The sequence below is a fragment of the Pongo abelii genome, chromosome 14 (genome assembly GCF_028885655.2).
Source record: "Pongo abelii isolate AG06213 chromosome 14, NHGRI_mPonAbe1-v2.0_pri, whole genome shotgun sequence".
In the NCBI taxonomy this organism is placed as follows: Eukaryota; Metazoa; Chordata; class Mammalia; order Primates; family Hominidae; genus Pongo; species Pongo abelii.
Window position 1 is genome coordinate 26,702,927 of NC_071999.2, and position 26,855 is coordinate 26,729,781.

General features: G+C 42.2%; 1 long non-coding RNA gene across 1 annotated transcript; it reads left to right on the top strand.

The window, feature by feature from the left end:
- Positions 1-13,461: 13,461 nt before the first annotated feature.
- LOC129049642 (uncharacterized) lies at positions 13,462-18,899 on the top strand. Its single transcript, XR_010136656.1, has 2 exons — positions 13,462-14,010; positions 15,764-18,899. It is a non-coding gene; the product is annotated as an uncharacterized LOC129049642 (long non-coding RNA).
- Positions 18,900-26,855: the final 7,956 nt, after the last annotated feature.

Consider the following 26,855-nt stretch of genomic DNA (forward strand, 5'->3'; position numbering starts at 1 on the left):
TCTTCAACATACTGATTTTATTTCCTTTGGATATATACCTGGCGGTGGAGTGGTTGGATTATAGAGTAATTCTATTTTTAATTTTTTGGGGAACCTCCATACTATTTTCCATAATATCTGTACTAATGTACATTCTTACCAGCAGTATACAGAGGTTTTCTTTTCTCCACATCCTTGCCAGCACTTGTTATCTTTTATCTTTTTGATATAATCATTCTAACAGGTGTGAGGTGATATCTCATTGTGGTTTTAATTTGTATTTTGCTGATGCTATGGTCTGAATGTTCATGTGTGCCCCAACATTTATATGTTAGAATCTAAAACCCACTGTGATAGTATTAAGAAGTGGGGTTTTTGGGAAATGAGTAAGTCATGAGGGCTTCACCCTCATGAATGGGATTAGTGGCCTCATAAAAGAGAATCAAAGGACCGCCCTTACCCCTTTCTTCATGTGAGCACACAGCAAGAAAAGGTGCCATTTTTGAAGCAGAGAACAAGTCTTCATCAGACACAGAATTTGCTGGCACCAGGATTTTGGACTTTCCAGTCTTATGAACTGTGAGCCATACATTTCTGTTGTTTATAAATTATTCAGTCTAAGGTATTCTGTTACAGCAGTAGGAACAGACTAAGACATCTAATGATTACTGATGTTGAACATGTTTTTCATATACATGTTGACCATTCATATGTCTTATTTTGAGAAATGTCTATTTAGGTCCTTTGGCTCACTTTAAAATCAGTCACTGGTTCTCTTACTATAGAGTTGTTTGAGTTTTTTATATATTTGGGATGTCAATTCCTTATCAGGTGTACGGTTTGCAAATACATTCTTCCAATTCATGGGTTGTCTCATCACTCTGTTGATTGTTTCCTTAGCTGTGCAGAAACTTTTTAGTTTGATGTAATCCTGTCTATTTTTGCTTTTGTTGCCTGTGCTTTTAGGGTCATATGTAAAATATAATTGCCCATGCTGATGTCATGAAATTCTACCCCTATGTTTTCATCTAGTAGTCTTACAGTTTCAAGTCTTATGATTAAGTCTTAATCCATTTTCAGTTAGTTTTTATATATGGTATAAGATAGGATCTAATTTCATTCTTCTGCATGTGGCTATGCTCTTGTGACAACACCACTTATTGAAAGGTCTGTCGTTTCCCACTGTGTGTTCTTGGCACCTTTGTCAAAAATTAATTGACCATACATATGTGGATTTATTTCTGGATTATCTAATTCTGCTTCAGTTATCTATTTGTCAGTTTTTACACTAGTACTATGCTGTTTTGACTACTATAGCTTTGTAGTATATTTTAAAGTCAGGTAGTGTGATGCCTCCAGCTTTGTTTATTGTGCTCAACATTGCTTTGGTTATTCAGGCTCTTTTGTGGTTCAATATACATTTTAGAACTTTTGTTTCTATTCCTGTGAAGAATGTCATTGGTATTTTGATATGAACTGCACTAAATCTGTAGATTGCTTTGGGTATTACAGCATGCACATTTTAACAATATTAATTCTTCCAATCCATGGACATAGGATATCTTTCCATTTATTTGTGCCTTCTTCAATTTCTTTCATCAATGTTTGATAGTTTTCAGTGAATAATTCACTTCTTTGGTTAAATTTTTTCTTAGGTATTATATTTTATTTTGTAACTATTATAAAGGGGATTGCCCTCTTGATTTATTTCTTGGAAAGTTCATTGTTAGTGTATAGAACTGCTATTGATGGTTATGCTTTATTTCTTTTATAATTGGTGTGTATAGAACTTCCAGTACAATATCAAATGACAGTAGTAAAAGTAGGAGTCTTTGTATTGTTTTTGATCTTAGGAGTAAAGATTTCAGTTTCTCGTCATTGAGTATGATGTTAGCTGTGGTTTTCTCATAAATGCCCTTTATTATGTTGAGGATGTTCTTTCTATTCCTACTTTTCTGTGAGTATTTTCTTAAAAATCAAAAATGTTAGATTTTGTCAACTACTTTTTCTGCATCAGTTAGGATGACTAAATGGTTCAGTTTTTTTGTTGTTGTTCTATTAATGTGTATTACATTGATTGATTTTCTTATGTTGAATCACCTTTGTATTCCTGGGATAAATCCCATTTGGTCATGGAATTTTTATAATTATTTAAATATGCTATTTGATTCAGTTTGATAGTATCTTAAAGATTTTTGAATCTATGTTCATAAGAGTTATTAGTCTATAGTTTTCTTGTGGTGTCTTTCTGACTTTGGTATAAGGGTAATGCTAGCCTCATAGAATGAGTTAGAAAGTGGTCTCTCCTCTTGTATTTTCTATAGATGTTTGAGAAAGATTGCTGTTAATTCTTTTTTAAATGTTTGATTGAATTGACAAGCAAAGCCCATCTGGTCCTGAATTTTTCTTCTGGGGAGTATTGTTTTATTTATTCCTTTAAAATTACTGATTCAATTTTTACTTTTTATAGGTCTGATTAGATTCTATTTCTTCTGGAGTCAGTTTTGGCAATTTGTGTGTTTCTAAGAATTTGTCCTTTATGTTAAGTTTATCTATTTGTTGGTATCAAATTGTTCATAGTATTTTTTTTTATTTCCATAAGGTCTGTGGTAATGTCTTTACTTTCTATTTTCAGTTATTTGGGTCTTCTCTTCTTTCCTTTTAGTTGGTCTAGCTGAAAGATTGTCAATTTTGTTGATGTTTTCAAAAACCAATTTTTGGTTTTGCTGATTCTCTCTTATTTTTCTATTCTCTATGTTGTTTATCTTAACTTTAATCTTTACTTCTTTCTGGTTTGGGGTTTAGTGTTCTCTTCTTTTTCTAGTTACTTAAGATGTAAATTTAGGTTATTGATTTGAGATGTTTCTTTTTTTAATGTAAACACTTACAGCTATAAATTTCCTGTTGAGCACTGCTTAACTATATCCTATAAGTTTGGGTAAGTTGTCTTTCCATTTTAATTTAACTGTAAGTGTTTTCTAATTTCTCTTGTTATTTCTTCTTTGGCCTATTGGTTAAGGGTATGTTGTTTTCCACGTATTTGTGAATTTTCCAGGTTTCTTTCTGTTATTCTGGCATCATTTCATTGTGGTTAGAAACAATATTTTGTATGATTTCAATCCTTATAAATTTATTGAGACTTGTTTTGTGGCCCAACATGTGGTCTATACTTGAGAATTTTCTATGTGCACTTGAGAAGATGATACATTTTGCTGTTGTTGAGGGAAGCGTTCTATCCGCGTCTATTCAGTCGAGCTCTTTGTAGTTTTGTTTAAGCCCCCTATTTTCTTACTGATTTTATGTCTAGCTGTTCCATTCACTACTGAAAATGGTATATTGATGTCTCCTACTATTATTGTAGGATTGTCTATTTCTTCTCATTCTGTCAATGCTTGGTCATGTATTTTGGAGCTCTGTTGTTTGGTGTGTGTATGTTTATAATTGCTACGTATTCTTGATGCATTGACTCCTTTATCAATATATAATGTCCTTCTTTGTCTCTTGTAATGGTTTTTGACTTAAAATCTATTTTGTTAGATATTAGTATAACCTCCTTAACTTTCTTTTGGTTACTATTTGCTTAAAATATTATTTTTCCATCCTTTCACTTTCAAGCTATTTGTGTCTTTGAATCTAAAGTGAGTCACTTGTAGACAGCATATAGTTGGATTTTTTTAAAAAAATCTATTTGGTCAATCTCTGCCTTTTGATTATAGAATTTAACCCATTTATATTTAAAGTAATTAACTACAAGGGAGGACCTACTTCTGCCAATTTGCTATTTTTCTGTATGTCTTATGTCTTTGTGGTTCCTCATTTTCTTTATTACTGTCTTCTTTTGTGTTTAATTGATTCTTTACACTGTAACATTTTGATCCCCTTCACATTTCTTTTTGTGTATTTTAAAAAAGATATTTTCTGAGTGATTACCATAGAATTATGATTAACATTATACATTTATAAAAATATAGTAACAGTATGGTTAAAATTGATATCAACTTAGCTTCAATAGAATATAAAATCTCTGCTTCTAAACATCTCTGTCCCCACCTTATGTTGTTGTTGTCACTAAATACATTTTTTATTCATTACATTCATTTGGTGTGTTCAATAATGTAGATTTATAATTATTGTTTTATGCGTTTGTCTTTTAAATTATGTAGGAAATAAAAAGAGGGGTTATAAACCAAAATCCAGTATATTGGCTTTTATATTTACTTTCTAGTTAACTTTTCTGCAGTTCCTTACCTTTTCATACTGCTTTGAGTTACTGTCTAGTGCCCTTTCATTTAAGCCTCAAGATCTACCTTCATCATTTCTTAAAGGGCAACTCTGCTAGCAACAAACCCTCTCAGATTTTGGTTATCAGAGAATGCCTTAATTTTTCATTGCTGGATATAGAATTCTTGGTTGATAGGGGATTTTTTTTTTTTTTTTCCTTTCAGCATTAAAAAAAAGTTATTTCATTCCCTTCTGATCTCCCTAGCTTCTAATAAGAAATTATGTGTTAATTCTACTGAGGATATATTGTACATGATGAGTCACTTTTCTCTTTCTGCTTTTAAGATTCTCTCCTTGTCTATCTTTGGCAATTTGATTATAGTGTATCTTAGTGGGAATCTCTTTGCATTTATCCTTCTTAGATTCACCGAGCTTCTTAAACATGTAGATTTTTGTCTTTTTACCAATTTTGGAATGTTTTGGGATGTTATTTCCTTAAATATACTTTCAGCTGCCTTTTTTTCTCTTTTCTCGTGGAATTTCTATTTTGTGTATATTGTTGCACTTGAATATTTCTCTTAGGCTCTGTTAATTTTTTTTTCCAATTTTTTTCTTGCTTTTTAAACTAGATAATTTCAAATGATCTATCTTCAAGTTTGCTAATTCTTCCTTTTGCTTGCCGAAACCTGCTATTGAAACCCTCTAGTATGTTTTTTGTTTTAATTATTGCACTTTTCAGCTCCAGAATTTCTTTTTGGTTCCTTTTTATAATTTCTGTCTCTATTGATTTCTCTTTCATGCATTGTTCTCCTAGTTTCCTTTAGCTCTTTGTCTATTAATTCCTTTAGTTCTTTGAGCATATTTAACACAGTTGCTTTAAAGTCTTTGTCTAATAAGTTCAATGTCTTTGCCTCAGGGAAAGTTGCTGCTCATTTCTTTTGTAAGTGGGCCATACTTGTTTCCTTAAATGTCTCATAATTTTTAGTTAAAACTGGACAATTTGAATACTGTAATCTGGTAATTCTGGAAATCTCAATCTTAATTCTCCTTAGAATTTGTTTTTATTGCTTGTTGTAGGCTTTAGCTATTTGTTCAGTGATTTTTCTAAACTATTTTTGTAAAGTTTGTATTCTTTGTCATGTATGGTCTCTGAAGTCTTTGTTCCTTGCTTGCATTGAGCTAGTGTTTTGATAAAGATTTCCTTGAATGCCAGGAGCCAAAAGGTGTGAAGGGAGGGGCAAGAGAGAAGGAGAGAAAGGGCATGAGGGAGAGACAGGGAGCGGGAGAGAAGAGAAAAGCAAAGAAACAAAAAATAAAAAATATCTCTCCTATTCTTTGCAGATTGTTTCTGTACTAGGACATTCCTTCAATGTTTAGTCAGGCCATTTAAAATTTTACATTAGCCTTAAGTACTTGCCTGCACTGATCTTAAGAGACTGGCCAAAATAAAAACTTAGGGTCTTCTCAGGTTTTTTCTGAGCATGAGTTTTACTCTGGGAACGTGTGTGGTTTTCTTAAATACCCAATACGCATGGAGCTTTTGAATGTCCTAATTTCCCAGAGAAATGCTCTCCCCAGCTTTTCTTTCCAGGCTTTAGGCACTCTGTTGTATGCATCAACTGAAATCTTTTGCCCCAGGTGGCTGCAGGTTCTTCATTTGTCTTACAATATTTCCAGTAAATGACCACTGTCTTTTCCACACTGAGTGAGTTCCAAGTTAGGCTAAACAAAGACAAGCACCTTGCTTCAGTCCTTCATGTAGCTCCGAGACAGGATAGAAGAGACAAACACGGTTCTTTGTGAGTAAGGTCTGCTCTCCTCCCTCAGAACCAGGGACTAGGGCCCCATACCGGGAACACAGAACTAATGTCTTCAGGATCGCTGCCAAGCTGGGGAGAGGGTGGAGCAAGCACAAGTAAAAAGTCACAAAGCTGGCTAGGTGTGGTGGCTCATGCCTGTAATCCTAGCACTTTGGGAGGCTGAGGCAGGCACATCACCCGAGGTCAGGAGCTTGAGACCAGCATGGCCAACATGGCGAAACCCTGTCTCTACTAAAAATACAAAAATTAGCCAGGTGTGGTGGCATGTGCCTGTATTCCCACTACTCGGGAGGCTGAGGCAAGAGAATCGCTTGAACCCTCCAGCCTGGGCAACAGAGTGAGGCTCCGTCTCAAAAAAAAAAAAAAATCACAAGGCCTTTCTGCAACTTTAAAATTGCCTTTCTCTTTATTCCACATTTACCTGGTTGCTATAAAGTTTGGATTGTTTTTCAACTTTCTAACAAAATAACTCTGATGGTTTTTCCTTGATTTTTTTGATATTTCTGTAGAGGGATGAGCTCTTAGAGATACCTACTCCATCAGTTTTGCTTTTTAATAAATGTTTAAATTGAAGTATAACATGCATTCATAAAGGTATATAATTCATAAGTGTGTAGCTGTATGAATTTCTGCATTTCATAAGGCATACACACCTTTGTGACCACTCTCTAAATATTTTTATTTTTTAAAACATTTGTATCTCATTTCAAAAATTACTTGTTGTGACTTACAAAAATGCATATTATGCCAATAAGAGAAAAAATATTTTAAGTGAGGAAAGTAGGGGTAGGAGGAGGGAGGTAATAAAAGTAAAAAGAAAAACCAGTTTTCTATTTTTGTTACATGGCAATTACATGGCAGAATGTCTTGCACACTTTGCTAGAAGAAGTGGGATAGAAGTTTATCCCTAAGTTTCCTAGCTGCTAATGCAAAAAGGAAAATCTCATCAGTTTTAGGTTTTTGTAATTCTGAAGATAAAAAAGAAACTAATTGCTCAATAGACATGCAGCTATATTAGGTACTGAGGCTGGAAAGAATTTCTCCTATTCTTACTATAAAGAAGGCCTTACTGAAGGTAGTGGGAGATGTGACTTTTAACTTCTCCTGTAGCAGATAAATACCACAGCAGAGTCCAGGTCTTCCTATCTGCATATATCATGGGATGCCACTGCCACAGTGATCCAAATGAAGAGTAGTGACAGCAAGTCTAAGAGTGGCTGAAGCACTGCTATTTGAGTGGGTCAGGGAGAGGGCTATGAAAATAAGGGTGAATAAATTAACTGCCCTAAACCTCAGTTTTTCTACCAGTAAAATAAGAATAAAAGCAATTACCCTAGGATACTACCAATAAAGGAGAGATTGTGTATGTGTCTCGTGTGTAATAAGTGCTTGCTAAATCTAGTGATTATTATAATTCCAAGGTTTGTATAGAGACTATTGATGGCCTCTAGTTCCTTAGTTGAGTAAGCCTGTTTCTTTTTGCCTGTTCTATTTCTAACCCTGGGTCATACCACCAAGGCTTTCAAATGGTTAAAATGTACTCACTGCATTTTGATCCTGTGAACCAAGGTGGAGTGGGGGGGTGTGTGAAACTTAGGATCTTCCTAGTTCTGGAGAACCCAGGCCTGTGATGGATCACTCCCAGGACTCACAGGGGGCAATATGCACGCTTGATAGGGAAGAGGAGAAGGTGACTATGTCTGTCCTACTCCACCCTGCTACCCTAACACCAGGCCCAGCTGCTTGAGGTCTGCATCCCACCTAGTATACAAATCAGGCTTAAAACAAAACAGAATGACAATATATGTACTGAGTGCTGTTACACTAAGAAAGCAGGTCTTTATTCAGCAGCACAGCCCATGGTTGCTTTCAGGTTTTGATAAATGCACATGGCATTGTACTTTTCCTTGGATGCTGACCACTGTCCAGATGGTCATGACTTCTGTGGCCCTGATGTGGTACGGCCTGAAGGACAGCAAGGTGCCCTCCGACGTCTGGTAGGATGAGCATCCATCTACAATTACAGTGAAACCCTTGCTAGTGTCTCAGGAAGAAGCACCTCTTTATAGCCAGTCATGAGTCTTTAATATATTACCCTTAAATCATTTAAAACTGGACTAGCCTGAGCAGCAGTGAATATGCCAATGCAGCTGGGAGCAATCTTAGGCAGGCCCAGTGAAATGGCCAAGATGATCTAATAGATCTTGCTTCATCTCTAGAAGTCTGTCACCCTGCCTCTCTCCTCCTTATTAAACCAAAGCTCCCCACTCCCAGGAAATAAAACTGCTACCTGATATTTATATATCTTCAGAGAGTAGTGTGATTCAGAAACCAGGGAGAATGGTTTAAAACTATTTATTGAAAAGGAGACTGTTTCTTGCATGGAATAATCTTATTGGAAAAGTTACCTTATTTCTTCTACTGCACTTGAAAAATCTAGATCGTTTGTAAAAAGCAAAGGGCAAAAGAGAAATTGATTTTTGTCAGCATGAGGTCGTTTTTTTGTACTCTGATTAGTGGCTTGAAGCTGGTGGTGAGTCATGTGACAGTGCTGGTGTTTTGGGGCAGGGTATTCAGACTGAGATCATAATAGCTATTTCTGACCTTGACTTTGAGCAGAACGTTGCAGGAAGTCTTATGTCACCCTGAAGTCTCCAGCTATTTGCAACCTTCTGATATCTCTGATTGACTGCTTGTATTAAGCAGTCCCCTTCTCCTCCCTCACTGTGCCATCCCTAGACTCTAAAGTTCTGAATGTATTAACAATATCTACATGGTGAAGCCCATGCTCCCTGCTCTAGCATTGGAGGCCTTCTAAGGACTGACCCAATCCAACTTTGCCTCCAGCCAATCTGTCTCCTGCTTCCACGGTATGAACGCTCTGCTGCTATCAGTAGCTCTAGCTTCTGAGCACACACACACCTGGGCACATCCCAGGCACTCAATAATTTCTGCTCCTCTATGCACTGTCCACTCTGGTAGGAGGTCTACACCTTTCTCATATGTGCCCTCAGAAGTCACACCTGCCGTTGTGCCTACCAGTCGGCCTTCTCGGTTCTCTGTGCACTCACCGTCCTCTGAATGTGAGCCATTTACCATACCTGCCGTCTAGTCAGCATGGGCCTTGTGCCTTGAAATAGCCCATATTTTTGGTGTGTGCATTGACCTTTCAGCAATGCAATGCTACCTGCTGGAGAGAGAGAAGAGGGAGAGGGAAGAGGAGAGGGGGAGAGAGAGATTTTTGCCTATCTCCCCAAAATTTGTAAATTGAAACCCTAACCTCAGTATATTAGAATGTGACTCCATTTGGAGGCAAGGCATTAAAGAGGCAATTCAGTTAAAATGAGGTCCTTAGGGTGAGCTCTAATGCACCCTGACAGGTGCCCTTATAAGAAGAGGATATTTGGACACACAAAGAGATACCAGGGATGCATGTGGACAGACAAAAGACCAGGTGAGCACACAGTGAGAGGGCAGCCGTCTGCAAGCCAAGGAGAGAGGCCTCAGGAGAAACAAACCCTGCTGACACCTTTGTCTTAGGCTTCCAGAATGGTGAAAGAAGAGATTTCTGTTGTGTAAGCCACCCAGTCCTGGCATTTTGTGATGACAGCCCAAGCCGATTAATGCACTCACAGAGAATGTACCCTGCAGTGAATGTGAAATCAAAGGTGTGAATCTGCTGTTCCTTGCTCAGGCTTGGTTCCCACAGCCTTCCAGGCGGGGGATCATCTCTCCAAGCTGGATGAGAACCAAGTGTTCAACCATTAGCTAGCTAGCTTATCTAATCTATATCTTACAACCTCGACCCCAAACGCAGATACCTTAATCGGGGGCTCCATCAAAGAATCGGTGATCGATTCCAATGCTGGCTGGCCTGGGCCTACTGGAGATGTCACTTTACTGATTTTTAATGGCTAAGGAATTTTTGAGGATAATGTTAATTTTTTTTTTTTTTTTTTTTTTTTTTTTTTTTTTTTTTTTTTTTTGATGTGAAAGACCTCTTCAAGGAGAACTACAAACCGCTGCTCAAGGAAATAAAAGAGGATACAAACAAATGGAAGAACATTCCATGCTCATGGGTAGGAAGAATCAATATCATGAAAATGGCCATCCTTCCCAAGGTAATTTACAGATTCAATGCCATCCCCATCAAGCTACCAATGACTTTCTTCACAGAATTGGAAAAAACTACTTTAAAGTTCATATGGAACCAAAAAAGAGCCCGCATCGCCAAGTCAATCCTAAGCCAAAAGAACAAAGCTGGAGGCATCACACTACCTGACTTCAAACTATACTACAAGGCTACAGTAACCAAAACAGCATGGTACTGGTACCAAAACAGAGATATAGATCAATGGAACAGAACAGAGCCGTCAGAAATAATGCCACATATCTACAACTATCTGATCTTTGACAAACCTGACAAAAACAAGAAATGGGGAAAGGATTCCCTATTTAATAAATGGTGCTGGGAAAACTGGCTAGCCATATGTAGAAAGCTGAAACTTGATCCCTTCCTTACACCTTATACAAAAATCAATTCAAGATGGATTAAAGACTTAAATGTTAGACCTAAAACCATAAAAACCCTAGAAGAAAACCTAGGCATTACCATTCAGGACATAGGCATGGGCAAGGACTTCATGTCTAAAACACCAAAAGCAATGGCAACAAAAGCCAAAATTGACAAATGGGATCTAATTAAACTAAAGAGCTTCTGCACAGCAAAGGAAACTACCATCAGAGTGAACAGGCAACCTACAAAATGGGAGAACATTTTCGCAACCTACTCATCTGACAAAGGGCTAATATCCAGAATCTACAATGAACTCCAACAAATTTACAAGAAAAAAACAAACAACCCCATCAAAAAGTGGGCGAAGGACATGAACAGACACTTCTCAAAAGAAGACATTTATGCAGCCAAAAAACACATGAAAAAATGCTCACCATCACTGGCCATCAGAGAAATGCAAATCAAAACCACAATGAGATACCATCTCACACCAGTTAGAATGGCGATCATTAAAAAGTCAGGAAACAACAGGTGCTGGAGAGGATGTGGAGAAATAGGAACACTTTTACACTGTTGGTGGGACTGTAAACTAGTTCAACCCTTGTGGAAGTCAGTGTGGCGATTCCTCAGGGATCTAGAACTAGAAATTCCATTCGACCCAGCCATCCCATTACTGGGTATATACCCAAAGGACTATAAATCATGCTGCTATAAAGACACATGCACACGTATGTTTATTGCCGCATTATTCACAATAGCAAAGACTTGGAACCAACCCAAATGTCCAACAATGATAGACTGGATTAAGAAAATGTGGCACATATACACCATGGAATACTATGCAGCCATAAAAAATGATGAGTTCACGTCCTTTGTAGGGACATGGATGAAATTGGAAATCATCATTCTCAGTAAACTATCGCAAGAACAAAAAACCAAACACCGCATATTCTCACTCATAGGTGGGAATTGAACAATGAGAACACATGGACACAGGAAGGGGAACATCACACTTCGGGGACTGTTGTGGGGTGGGGGGAGGGGGGAGGGATAGCATTGGGAGATATACCTAATGCTAGATGACAAGTTGGTGGGTGCAGCGCACCAGCATGGCACATGTATACATATGTAACTTACCTGCACATTGCGCACATGTACCATAAAACCTAAAGTATAATAATGATGATAATAATAATAATAATAATAAAAGAAAAAAAAAAAAAGTTTTTCATCAAATTCTACAAAAAAAAAAAAAAAAAAAAAAAAAGGATAATGTTAATTATGTGTGATTTTCATCTTCAGTGATTACCTAAAAGGCCAGCTCCCAACTCCACTTAATGGTTACATAAATGGAACCCCTGTCCTGGCTGGCCCACATCATTGTGGCCTCTTCCCATCCACTCTCCAAGCAGCAGAGTCATCTTTTCTAAAAACAGTTCTGATTAGGTTACCTCCAATACCCACTTCTGCACCTTTTCCCCAATAAAAACCTAACGTTATTCCCTTAGGAGAGAATCCCCAACTACTTTTACAAGACTTGTAAGGGCCTTCGGGGTCCGGGTCTCACCAGCTTTCCTTGCCTCACTGGCGGCCCCTCTGCATAGTGCCCCAAGTTCCGGTGTAGATGGTTCCCACTGCCTGGAACATCGTCTCAACCCCTCTCACCATATTATCTCCATTTCATCCTTTAGACCTTTGTTCAAGTGTCCTTTGCCTGGGGTTCTGCTGAGCGCCTGGCCAGGCCCCATGTCCGTGTCATGGGCACCTCTCACTGGGCCCCAGCTCCGTGTCATGGACACTTCTTACCTGGCTCCATCTGCCTGTCATGGGCGCTTCTAACCGGGTGCATCTCCCTTTTCACATTTGCCTCGGAAGCAGTTTCACAGTTGTCTGTGAGATGAGTGGATTCCTTTGTGTTTCCATAAATTCTAAATTTGATGTGGTAGAGACCGTGTCTGTTTTGTGCCTGGCACACAGCAGATATTCGGTAGGTGCTTTATTGAGCAAATAAACAAACACCCATCTTTTCCATCTCCACGTTAGTTCTTCCAAAGTAGAGACCACCTCCTGTTCATCTTTGTCTTCCTGTCTTAGAGATTTCTTCACTAAATCCCATTCTTTGGTAGAAGAAGGAAGTGGAAGAATTACCAGGACTTACACATAGGAGGCTTTCACTCACTGAACCGTTTAATCACAAGGGCGGTGCCAAGACTCCTGCTCCCCACTCTGGGGCCTCAGGGCCATTCAGCCATGTGCAGACAGTGCTTCAGCAATGCCTGTTTTCTTCACTCTTTAGGGAGTTTGTGATTGTTTAAGATTGAGTGCTTACAGTGAGTAAAAGCGTTCTGGACAAAAAATCTTCCCATAAAAGAAGAGAATGTATGCTGCATTTCTTTCTCTCTTGTTTTATGGGTTAGATTTCTTTCTTTTTTTATTTTAAAACAGGGTCTCTGTCTCCCAGGCTGGAGTGCAGTGGCACCATCACAACTCACTGTGGCTTTGACCTCCTGGGCTCAAACGATCCTCTCACCTCAGTCTACTGAGTAGTCGGTGGGCACCACCACGCCTGGCTAATTTTTGTATTTTTTGAAGAGACAGAGTCTTGACATGTTGCCCAGGCTGGTCTTGAACTCCTGGTTTCAAGCAATCTGCCCTCCTTGGCCTCCCAAAGTGCTGGGATTACAGGTGTGAACCACCGCACCCTGTCTGGGTTAGCTTTCTAATGGAGGGTTGTTTATTTGCGATTTGGGAACTTTGCTACAAATGTTTATTGAGTGTCCTCTATGTGTCAGGCACTTGTGAAGGACAGAGGGGGAAGTAGGTGAGGATGGGGAGTTGAGGGTGAGACAGAGGGAAGTGATGCTTTTTGAAAGCCCAGGCTATTTTGCAGTAGATCCCAGTGACGAGCTCTCAGAAAATCAGTGTTAGTGACTGTAACTTACTCTTCACTGTGGTCAAAAGTTCGTCTGAAGGCCTTGCCCTGTGTGGGACACTCAGGCTCAGAGCACTTGCTTGGATCTGGCTGATGCAATCACAAGAAACTCCAGTCAGCGTTCTCTCCCTTTGAGCCAGTGCCTCCACTTCCGTGAGCCTGTCTCCTTCATGTTTCCATCAGACACAAAGGACTGGTCTGTCGATACTCCTGTCTGTCAGTGACAAGCAATTGGTACCCGAGCCTGGGGTGGGACTTTTGATCTCGGCTTGGGGCTTGTTGATGAAGCGGGGACTGCTGTTCTTTCGGAGCACCACCAGGACGCCGCTCAGATCACTGAGCACAGTAAAGGGATGAATCGTGCTCATGTTTATTCTGCAATTTCAAAGGCTGCCATCTAATGTTTAAGAGCACAGAGACTTTAAATGAACAAACGGTTTGGTGGAAAATAGGAGATGGACGTTGCCATGATTTGCTACCTGGTAGATGGACTTTATTTTATGTGGTTCAGGTGCAGAGCTTAGAAGGCTCTTCAAGTACAGGTAAGATTTGGAAAGTCACCACTGGGCTCTAAATTTGGGGAGCAGTGCCTTATGCTAATGATGTTTTTGTAAAAAGATGGTCTCCTCTTCATCACCAGATTGTCCCTTAAATTAGCTAAAGCCCCGAGGCCCTAAATTAAAAGCAAGAAATTACAATGTAGCAGATTGAATTTAGGTTTATGTGCCATGTGTGAAATATATGAGTGGCTTTTGAAAGCATAATTGTAAATGAACAGTGGGTTCCTTATGCACAGGCAGCATCCCCTGAATGTCTGGCTATTTGCGTTGAAAGCCCAGTCTCCACCCAGTTAGTGCCCCCACACCCACCCTCCCTTCCCCATCGCCATGACGCAAGCCAGACTGCACTGTCACGACCACACTGAAGCCTATGCTGACGCCATCACATCTGCTGGAACCTGCTCCCAAATTACTGTCTCTGTTCAACCTGGTCAAGGCAGATCCAGCTTTTTGGGGTCCCCTCCCCTTCTTGGCCATTAACAAGCAAGATATCCAAGAAGGAGTGAACACCGAACTCTTTATCACTCCTGGGATAGAGAATCTTCCTTTTTTTCTTTGCTTGGGCCTGAGGTTGCCTAGGAGGCAACATAAAATCTTGCTTTTGTTTCATTTATAATTGGTGAGTCTGTGCTCTCTGGGCAAAGGCCAGTGCATTCTTGGAAGGGGTTTTTAATCCTGGATGCACATTAGAACAAGCTAAGGAGATTTCAAAAATGCCGATGCCCAGGTCCTGAGCCATAGAGATTTTAATTTAATAGGTCTGGGATGGGGCCTGGCTGTTGGGGTGTGTGTGTGTGTGTGTGTGTGTGTGTGTATGTGTGTGTGTGTTTATGTGGTACAAGCTTTCCAGCCCATTGTAACGGTCGGCCAGAGTTAAGAACTACTTATTTGGAAGAAAAAGTTGTCCATTTTCACTGTTACTGTTAGGCAGATTTCTTTAATCAGATTAAAACCATGTGATAGGCAGACAATGCAAAATTAGCTATGCAGAGAGAGGGATTTAAAGGTTCCAGGCATTTATGACAAAATCAGTCATGATCCTTTTTTTACTGTACTCAAAATAAGACATATAGAAAAAGCTGAGCCTTACAGGAGACAGATACAGTGTCCTTGGGCTTGGGTAGGGCTAGAAAGTAAGCAGCTTCAGGGCCAGGTGCAGTAGCTCACGCCTGTAATCCCAGAACTTTGGGAGGCCAAGGCAGGCAGATCACTTCAGGTCAGGAGTTCGAGGCCAGCCTGGCCAACATGGTGAAACCCCATCTCTATTAAAAATACAAAAATTAGCCAGGTGTGATGGCAAGTGCCTGTAATCCCAGCTTCTTGGGAGGTTGAGGCAGGAGAATTGCTTGAACCCTGGAGCCGGAAGTTGCAGTGAGCTGAGATCATGCCACTGCACTCCAGACTGGGTGACAGAGACTCCAAAAAAAAAAAAAAAAAAAAAAGAAAAAAAGAAAGAAAAAGAAATAAGCAGCTTCAGAGTGGGAGGCTGTAGACATCGCCAACCTTTCCTTGAAATCAGGTTTATACACTCATTTATTAACTCATTCATTCATACATTGCCTCTTTATTAAGTACCTCTTTGGTACAAACACTTCGGTAGGCTTGGGTGCAAAGGTGAATATGTCTTCCAGATAGGAATTCTAAAAGAGTTGGAAACTCAGGAGATTAGGGTTAATTTTCGTAATCACAGATACTTGACTTTTCACCCGGCCTCCCATTCCTTTGTCGATGCCAGAAGCCAGTGTCTGCTCTCGAGCTTTCCGGCGCGGTGTGAGGGAGGAGGAGATGGCAGCACCCCCACTTTCTGCCTCATCACTTGCCGAGTCTTGCCGCTGACATTTTCTCCGGTACATTTTCGTATGACGCCGAGCAGCATATGGCACCTCTTTGTCAGACACATTATCTCAAGCACGTCCTCACTCCCATCCTGCCTGACTCATTTGGGGATTACAGAAAGTTCGTAGGAACAGACAAGGGTGCAGAGGCAGGAGAAACATTGTAGAATTTGTGAAGACTGAGTACTGGAATACACTTTTTTTTTTTTTAAAGCAACAGAAAAAGTACAGATCTCATGGTATAGCTTCACAATACCCTTCCTCGGATGGCTGGGCAGGAATCATTATACTCATTTTAACAATCAGGAATCTGAGACTTAGAGAAGTTGACTGTCAAGCATTTCTACCTGGATGCCTCTTCCTGGGTGTGGAGGATGTACATCTCTAAGACTGGCACCTGGAAGGACTTCTTTTTCCAGCTTCAGGCACCGCTCTGCAGAGACCCTAGAGCAGCCTACAGTCCCGTCTCCGCAGGCTAACTAGACATGACCACAAGGGGGCACCAAAGAGTTTTCATTACTTCCGCAGGTCTTGCTTTGCCTGCTTTTTCTGCGGTGTGGTGGCACATAGGTGCACAATGAAAAGAAAACAGTGTGAACTTAGAAGAACGGACGATGTTGGAAGACAAAGCTTAAGCCCTAGGTAGAAAACTGTGACTAGCAGTGGTGGCGATGACCCTAATTTTTCCATTGATCAGGGAGGTGGGGAAGTGTCGCAGGGTGGGATAAACTTCAGATCCCTATCAGGACAACCCTGAGGTGCCATATGAATGTTTTCATTTTTCTTCGAGAAAGCAAAGGAAGATGGAAACTAATGCGTGTTAGGCAGGCATTTGTTTAATCAGTCCTTCACGGAGTGTGTGGCAGGACATCAAGTCTGGAAGTTAGGCTGAGGCTTAGTAGGACCTCGGTAGGACTGTGGAGGTCACGGAAGGGGGTCTGGGTTTTATTCCAAGTGCCATGAGGAGTCCAAGCCAGCGGGTAGTGTTACCTGTCTTACATTGGGATGCTCTGTGAGAAACAGGCCATGGAGCATAGGTGTGGGTGCAGTAGAGGGAGGGGCCATTGCAAAGTCCAGAGAGCCTAGGGTGGCCTTGGTGGAGATGGAAGGAAGCAAATGGACTTAGGACATCATTGGAGTTGGGACTGGCAGGGCTACTAGTGGACTGATACTGGCAATGTGGGTGAGAAAGGGGGGAATCAAAGGACCCTCAGGTTTGGGGTGTGGATGGTGATGAGACTGAATGAGAGGAGAAGGGTTGTGGGAGGACCAGGCTCAGAAGGAAACTGGCATCTCTTTTGGCCATGGCAAGTGTGTGATGCTGCAGGCTCCCACCTGGGGAGGCCTGGCAGGCAGCTGGATTTACCAGTCAGAGCTCAGGGGAGAGGCCAGGGCTACAGGTAGGAATTTGGCACTTTCATTTTTTTTTTCATTTAATACTCACATCAGCCCTATGTTTCAGATATTGTTGCTCCCATTTCATAGTCAGGGAAACTGAGACTTAGGAAAGAGGAGGTAACGTGGCTCGAAAGTAGTAGAGCTGAAATTTAAACTGGGTCTGTGTGATTCAGTCGCTGTTTCCAAGGTGTCTCCCACATTCTTAACTGATTACCATTAGGGAAAAATCTAGGTCTTATCCTGCCTCATACAGGCATTCATTAAGTATTGGTCATCCCAGGTTACCCCATTATACTTTAGCCTTCCTTCCCTTATGAAAAAAAAAGCATTAGTCAACCCAAGTGTCTAGTTCTTTAAAAAATCATTTTAATCCAATAGATCTTGTTTTTTTTTTTTTCCAACTAAATAATAGATTCTCTGAGGGAAGAAAAAAAATCATGCAGATCCCAGGCAACATATGGTAGAGCACCTCACACCCAGGCAGGGAGGCCAGTGAGGTCACCCACTGAGTGCCAGCCACCGTCATAGCGGCTGCCAGGAGTGCAGTGCCGGAAAGAATACTGAGCTAGGAGAATGTGCTGAGATCCATTAGTGATGTCTGTTTCAGGCACTGGAGGGGTGAGAGGCAGCCTCTGAATCCTATACTCGCCATTCCTGAGACAGATCCTTCAGTCAAAGGAGAAATCAGGGCTCCAATTAGAACCTGATCAATAAGACCCTCCCCATTCACAACTCACCAGTCAATGGAGACTCCACAGCAAGGGCTTGAGGTCTTCCTTTCATAATTACTCAGAACCCAATGAAACCAGGGGAGTGCAGAGGCTCAATTAGCGGGAGTTATGGGTGAGTCAGCCTCCCCTGCACCTGCTGTGAGAATGGGCCTTCAGGGCAGACCCGTCTTGAGCGATTGCAGGTGCTGGCTACAAACCACTCTCCAGGAGTTGCTGAGGCAGCTGCAGGAACAGACAGCAGCTCCCCAGAAGGGGAGACCTGAGAGGGAGGCAGAGGGCTATGAGTGAGCTGGTCCACGGCTGGCTGGAAGTGGAAGGCATGAGGGAGACTGGTAGGGCATGCTCAGATCACCCTGGGCTTTGTTCTAAGCTGTTCTGGAGGAGAGCTGAGATGATGAGACGCTGAAGGAAAACTGCTCACTGTGCTCACTGCTTGTGTGACTGGAGGGCCTCCTCCAGCCTGCTGAGAACCCAGACAGGTACTCCTTGGTGGCACCAGGGTGATGGGGTAATGGGCACACTCTCAACAAGGGTAGGAGCTGTTTTGGACACCTGAACATCAGATGGGGCTGTCATCAGTTTGGAGAAAGCAGGTGATATGGTTTGGCTGTGTCCCCACCCAAATCTCATCTTGAATTGTAGCTCCCATAATTCCCTTGTGTTGTGGGAGGGATCCAGTGAGAGATAATTGCATCATGGGGGCAGTTTCCCCCATACTGTTCTCGTGGTAGTGAATAAATCTCATGAGATCTGATGGTTTTATAAGGGGAAACCCCTTTCACTTTGTTCTCATTCTTTGCTTGCCTGCCACCATGTAAAACATTCCTTTCCCTCTCCGCTGTGATTGTCAGGCCTCCCTAGCCATGTGGAACTGTGAGTCCATTAAACCTGTTTTTCTTTATAAATACCCAGTCTCAGGTATGTCTTTATCAGCAGCATGAAAATGGACTAATACAGCAGGGGTGCAGGACTGGCCCCTGGTATTCCAGAGATGGTTGCCATGCCTCCCAGTCAGAGGGTTCTGGGTAATGGGGATGGAGGCATGGAGCTGGAGGTATCAACAAAGGCAGAAAAGCCCTAGTTAGAGGGCACAGAGGCCAGAAACTCCTTAGACACTTATTCTCATTATGGGCTAACAATTAGGTGGAGAGGGGGTTTGTTGGGAAGAGAGCCCTGGCTGGAGGGAGAAGAGGAGGATCAGACAGAGGTCTATAGGAGATAGGTGTCCATTCATCAAGAAGTCACACAGGGAAGGAAACTTTAGACAGAATCTGGGAGAAGTTTCCTAGGCTCTTTCTATTTGCAATGTTGGGTTGGTGATTTTCCTTTGCCTTGTGTTATATTCGCTGATGGGGCTGTTAAAAAAACCCCAGCAAGAAACTACCTTGTTTATCCTGAGAACACTCAGTAGGACACAAGCAAGGAGCAAAGCTGTGGGAAGTGGGAATTGAAGTCCAGGGTACAATTTGAATGCAAGGGAGAGGACCTGTAGTGGGGTTCCAGAGTAGAGAGCAGAGCCATGGGCAGCTTTTAGAAAGGTGGGAAGGTTGGTGTGTCCTCTGCAAATACCTAGGAGGGCTGTCTTCTCTTTCCATTTATGGTCACCTTGATACAAGCTGGTTTGCGCCCACCTCAGTGGGTCAGTGATGGAGACTGAAGAGGGAGCAGAGACACTCTGCACCTGAAAGATGACTTGGGGATGTCAAAGAGCCATCTTGCAGCCACATCCAGATGTCTGCTGCTCTCAAAAGAATGGGAGCAGCAAACATCACAGCAAATGGCATTTTTTTCAAGAGAATGTCATCTCCATTACTGCTAACTGGGGCCCATCGTGCACCCAAAGAAGAAGTAAGGAGGATAAATATTTTGGAGGAATGAGTGTGTGGGAGATAAGTGGGCAGGTCACACAAACATTGGGTAAAATGGACCTTGTGTTGCTCATGGTTCTCCCCCAACTCAGTAACAAGACCCAAGTCTGAGTTTCATGAAACTCCCCAGCTCATCCATGTCCACTGAGTTCCTGCTAATCAATGTCACCTGGGGAGGGAAAGGTGAGCCAGAGCAGGATAGCAGATTTCCTCTGTTGAGGGAGACGAGGTGGGTCTCCTGCTTTACGAGTCTCGATGGGCTGTCCCATCTAAGGGACACAGAGCAGAAGGGTTAAGGGAGATAAGCAGACATATCAGGTGGCCTTTGTATAGAAGATATGGGCTGGGTGCGGTGGCTCACACCTGTAATCCCAGCACTTTGGGAGCCGAGGTGGGTGGATCACGAGGTCAGGAGATTGAGACCATCCTGGCTAACATGGTGAAACCCCGTCTCTACTTAAAAAAAAGAAAATTAGCCAGGGAGGTAGAGCTTGCAGTGAGCTGAGATCGTGCCACTGCACTCCAGCCTGGGCGACAGAGCGAGACTCTGTCTCAAAAAAAAAAAAAAAAAAAAAAGGAGCAGTCAAGAATGGGGGATTTCAACCCATTTGTTAATTTTTATCAACTAATCTCTTCGAATCTTTGCAACTTTCCGTTTTCTGTTCTTATTTTTAATGAGGTATACTTCACATACCCATAAAATTCCTCCACTGTGCATGTACGATTCAGCGAGTTTTAGTAAAGGTATAGAATTATACAACCCATGACTCCAATCCTATTTTAGAACAGTTGTTATTATTGTTTCTCTTCTCCAAAGGATTAGCTCAAATTCTTCTTGGAAGGGCTTACAAGGTTTGCAGGAGGGTGCACAGTCAATCTGGGAGAGAAGTAAACACAAGCAATGAAGATAGTGGAGTGGCCTGGACGGGAAGCTTCTTTTACAAAGGAAGGATGACAAGAGCCCGCAGTTCTTATTGTGTAGGTAAAATGAGTCAGGGGCCATGCCAACCCCATCACATGGATTATCACCTTGGATTTTAACAGTAAGCCAAAGTGACAGGTAAACATGTTATTCCCATTTTACAGATGGAAAAATGGAAGTTTACAGAGGTGCAGTGGCTTCTACAAGGTCTCTCTGAACCCATACCTTTCCAACTGCAGAATTTGCATGCTCAAACCATTACACTAGGATACGTTTGACAACTTTGCTCCAGAGTCTAGACTGTACTGTAAGATGACTTACAATGCAGCAGCTCCTGACTGCATGCTCAAGACCTTGATTTCTGCAACTCTGAATCCATTTGAGTTTATAAAATGAAAAATGAGCCCCTACTCCCTATTGATCCTAATCCTCACTCATCCCTAGTTTCGCTCATTTTGGCTTAGGCTCCACCTGGAAAACAAAACATTAACCACTGGGCTTTGTTTGCTCTGATGATCCTGCTCTGACCCTCACATAGCACGAGGCACCAAATGTCTGGCGCCCTCCCTTGTGCAGAGGAATAAAGAAACCTGAAAACACACTATCATTTCAAAAAGAGCCTGCCTGCCACGAAAGTAACAGTGTTCGATGATGCCATTGTATTTCTTCCTCCCTTTCAAAATCAATCTTTAGATTTTAGGCCTGAAAAGTAGGTGCCACTATCTTCTAATGATCTGCCAGGGGTTAGAAACGGAATGCTACACACCACTTAACATGTGAAATATGATTTATCTGTCAGGGCATATATGAAAAAAATGAAGAGAAATATCTAACAACAACCCTTCTGTTGAGTTTTGAAATGTAAATGTTTGCTAATGCTTTGCCGAAGACAGCTTCACTTGGGCTGAGAGCTATGTGTAAAGAAACATTAAAATGCATCATTTGCTCAGGGCTAAAAGTCATCAGCCTGCAATATTAATGCCCTTTAAAAAATAATTTGACGGCATGAAATCAGAGCATGCCTTGTGCAAAGGATTGGCTCTTGTCAATTTTCTTGTGGATCTACTGAGCTATAATTGCATTTAGATCTTGCCAAAAATGAAAGTGTTCTTTTTTTAAATTTTCTCCATCTCTTTCATTTGCTGGAAGAAAGGTAAGGGGGTTAACTTTGATTTCATCTAGTGTGAAAGACCCCTGCCCTATAGGCTGGAACACGCTGGTCAGCTAGAGGTCATGGGTTGTTGTTGTTGTCTTTTCCTCCATCCTCAGCTCACAGGCTCCCAGCAGGGCTCATCTGGCTTAGGGGACCTGGGAGAGCCCAGTAACTAGATTAAGGCCACTTTGGCTACAAGTGACAAAACCCTTCTCAAATTGGCTTAAGCAACAAATAGGAAATGTTTAAGGACACAAAGGATATCTTACAGAGTCAGGGGATGGGAATGAGGTCGAACCTTAGCCCACCTGGAAGCAGGGGCTGCCATGCATGTGTGCCTCCCGGGTGTGTCTGGGGTGGGCTGTGGCTGCTAGTGGCTCCTGGGATGGGGCTGGGCCTAGTGGGGAGACGGGGAAGATGAGGAGGAGGTGGATTCTATCCAGCTCTGGTCTTCTCTTCCTGCCTCATCTAGGGCAAGACCTCACTTTCTCCTGCAAGGGTGTAAGGGTTCCATTTGAAATAATGGTTTTGTGGTGAAGAAAGAAATTGGAAATAACTAGATAATTTCTTGGCCTCTTCACAAATTGTATAGCTTTGAGGATTACAGCCACTTGATAGTCACAAGTGACAGGAGCGGTGCTTGAAGAATAAGCTATTTCTTCACTCTGTGATCATTTACCCAACAAAGGGGAGCAGCTGAGGGTCGCAAGGGTAACAGATGAGCAAGGTACAGCAATGGCTGTGAAGGTGCCGCCTGTCTGGTTGCTATTCTGGAGGCTGGGTGTTCCAGGATGTAGTTTTTCACTCAAGGTCTCTGTACTTTCCTTTTATCTTTCTATTAAAATTTTTTTGATAGAATCTTTATATATTCATACATACACACACACACACACACACACACACACACACACACAGATATACATTGATGCATTTATTTCAGCCATTTGTTCGACACATACTTATTGAGTGCCTACCAGGGGTTCCAGGCTCTGGAGATAGAGCAGTGAACAAAACAGAATTGGTGCGCTGTTCTCCTGGAACTAACTGGTGGGGATGGGGTGTGATTGCTTCTGCTTGATGCCGGTATTCCCACTTTCTCATCAGCAGTAAAGTGCCATGGCCATTTGACTCCTCAACAAGCTCAGCCCTGATCTTTAACAGGCTTGTCAGTCCTTTAAATTAGTTTGGAAGGTTTCAAGTAGTGATTCTTAAAGTGTGTTCTGGAAACTCATATGGGTTATTTTTTATCATAATGCCAAAACACTTGTCTTTTAAAAATCTCTGTCATGAGTGAAGAGTGGAGTTATCCAAAGGCTACACGATGTGTGAAATCAAAACAGATTGAATGGAGAAGCAGGCATATGACTCCAATTGACTTCTATTAAGCCAGCCAATAAAGAGATTTGCAAATAACAAAACAATGCTACTCAATTCACTAGTTTTTTAAATTTTTGAAAATATAGTTATTTTTTAAAAAAACACCTAATTTATATTAACATGTTACATGTTTATGTTAAGGTACAATAAGTTTATTGTTTTTAATGAATTAATGTCTTCTAAAAATGCTTCAGTTTTAATTTCAAATATGGTAAATATCAATAGATATAATCCACACAAAATTCTTTGAGGTTCTTAATTTTTAAGAGTGTAAAGGGGCCTGGGCACAGTAGCTCATGGCTGTGATCCCAGCACTTTGGGAAGCCAAGGCAGGTGGATCACCTGAGGTCAGGAGATTGAGACTAGCCTGGCCAACATGGTGAAACACCGTCTCTACTAAAAAAACAAAAATTAGCCAGGCGTGGTGGCGGGTGCCTGTAATCCCAGCTACTCAGGAGGCTGAGGCAGGAGGATCGCTGGAAACCAGGAGGTGGAGGTTGCAGTGAGATTGCGCCACTGCACTCCAGCCTGGGCGACAGAGCCAGATTATGTCTCAAAAAAACAAGAGTGTAAAGGGGTCTTGAGACCAAAAAGTTTGACAACTGCTAATTTAGAGGCAATGGGTATTGCATGTGATGGGAGTCAGCATTCTCAGTAGCAATGAAATTGATTTAAGGCATATTAGAGAAAGAACTGTAAGGAGGCTCTAGAACCAGCCTCAGAAAGCTACCAGGATCTAGGAAAACTAGGAGGTCAGTTGCTGCCAATGTCACAGAACCAGGCTGGTGAGGACACCACTGTGCACTGCTGAGCACAGGACACCACAGTTTCTCCTCGCTAACCCTGGAGGCACCACCACCCCGGAAACTAGAGGCTGCTCCTGCCGCCAAACCCTCTGCCAGTCCTGATTCTTTTTGTTCCCGGCTCACGTATGAGGTCTGGGATGGATACATCTCACTGTGGGCCTAGGTCATGGTCCAAGGCCTGGCAGCCACAGAGCCGAGGGAAATCAGTGTGACTGTGTGGGCTCCTGCAGAGGGAGGTGGGCCCAATCTCTCACCCAGAGCCAGATGTAGAAAGTGATGGGCAGCCTGACAAAGTTCCCTTCAACCTGGTATGTTTCAGAGAATGTCCTGGGGCTCTGTTTGCCCTTTCTAACCACATCCCTTGAGAAATCAGGGGAGCTAGAGATGGAGGGCAGTCAGTGTTACTGCTTCTGGCTCAGTCTCCTGTGTACTTTTGTTGCTAAGCCTCGGAAGCTTAGGGATCTTTTGTGGCTGGATGATGGCAAGGTGCATGGAATATAGAAAGAGGTAAGGAGAGTCTGTTATACTCCTGGGTCTGCCTCCTTCCTCAGTGAGGGGGAGGATGGAACTTAAGAGTATAGTGCAGCAATTAAGAGCTCAGTTTCTGGAATCAGACAGTTTAGGGGTCCCAATCTTGGAGGTGCATTCTGCCTCCCTGGAGACAGCTGTTTCTGGACAGGGGCCAGCGGGCCACGTCAGGGAGACATGAGAGAGGGAGGAAGGAGACAGGACGCAGCAGGAGCAGAGCTGGCTGGACAGAGCTTTGTCCACTTGATAAAGCAGGCATGTTCCTTGCAGCTGTCCCTGTGATGCTCGCCTATGTCTGGTTTTCTCATGACTCAGAGCCACAGGGCAGGCCCCTCCAGCAGTAGGGAGAATTTGGATTTGGACATGGTTTGAGATGAAATGAGGTAGAAGACTCTCTCCCTTTGCTGCCACCCACCACAACTCCCCAGGCCAGTGCTGTATCCCTTCTGGTGATCAGTGAGCCTGGGGACAGCCCGCCAGTTAGAGCTGGTGACCACTTTGGCTGGAGGTATGCAGGAGTTTACAGGACCCAAGAGCCAGAGAATCATCCCCTTCTCCTAGGAAGAGGCAATGAGAAGCCAGAGAGAAAAATCATAGACAACAGCGTGGGCAATGGGATCCTGGGACCAAATGACTCCTGACAAGAGTAAGTGAGGCTTTGAGCTCCTGGAGGGCAGGGAGAATACTCATCTCTGACTCATTTCCCTGGCGTCTGGTGGACTGCCTCTCAGGATGGATAACCGCAGCTTGCAGGGAGCCCAATCAGGTTCTGGCTCCCCCTTCCCTTCCCAGTACCCTCTTCCTCACCCAGTGTGCTCCTGCTAACACGTGGCCCTCCGATCTGCAAGAAATTGCCTCCTAAACAAGTTCCTACGAAGGTGTCAGGCTGAATGTGCTCCTGTGTTAAGGATACTTGAATTTTAAAGGAAACAATAAGGAGGGCAATGCTTTATCCAAATTGGCGATTCTCTAATGCGTGTTTTTACCTGTTTCCCCAAGAATGTAACAGATGTTTTGTAAAATTCTTTATTAAATTCTTTGTCAAGTGAATTTGGGAAATCTTGGATGTTATAGCTCCTCCTCAAAGATTTAAAATGCACAATGTTGGCCAAGCATGGTGGCTCATGCCTGTAATCCCAGCACTTTGGGAGGCTGAAGCAGGCCGATCACTTGAAGTCAGGAGTTCGAGACAATCCTGGCCAACATGGAGAAACACTGTCTCTACTAAAAATACAAAAATTAGCTGGACGTGGTAGGTGCCTGTAGTCCCACCTACTTGGGAGGCTGAAGCATGAGAATCGCTTGAACCTGGGAGGTGGAGATTGCAGTGGGCCAATCTCATGCCACTGCACTCCAGCCTGGGCAATAGAGTGAGACTCTGTCTCAAAATAAATATAAATAAATAATTAAATAAGTAAAATGCATAATGTCATATTAAAGGCCCTAGGAGGTCCTGTGAGTTTTAACCTGTTGGATTTTTAAAAAATAAGTCTTATTGAGGTATGGTTTACATACAATAAAACTTGCTCATTTTAATGGTGCAGTCTAATCAGTTTTGATGTACACACTCAGGTAACCAACATGACAATTGAGGTCTAGGACATTTCTGTCAGCTCAAAAACTCCCTCATGACCCTTCATAGTCAATTCTCTTTCTCAACGTGCAACCTCTGGCAGCCACTGATCTGTATCCTATAACTAGAGTTGAGCCTTTTCTAGAATTTCACAACAATTGGAGTCATCCAGGAGGTTGTCTTTTGTGTCTCTGGTTTCTTTCCTTAGCATGATGTTTTCTGAAGTTGAGCTGTGTTGTGTTTATCAGTAGTTTCTTCCTTTTTATTGCCAAGTAGTATTTCACTGCACGGATGTGTCACTGTGAATCCACTCCCCAAGTCTGAGTGGTTTCCAGTTTTAGGTGATCAAGAATAAAACCACTATGAATATTTGTGTACAAGTGCTTGTGTGGCTGTGTATTTTCGTTTCCCTTGGGTAAACAAGTATGAGTGGAATTGCTTAATTTTATTTGATCAAGGGACACTTAAACTGAACATCTGTTAATGAATATTCTGAAAAACACAATTTGGAAAACATGGCTAAAATATTGGGCCTGTCAACAGCATCCAGGCCGCCACCCTCACTGTCCTTGGGCAAATGCCAAGCTTATGGTGCCAGGCCCCTTGCTCTGCAGACATTTGAAAGGGGGAATGGGG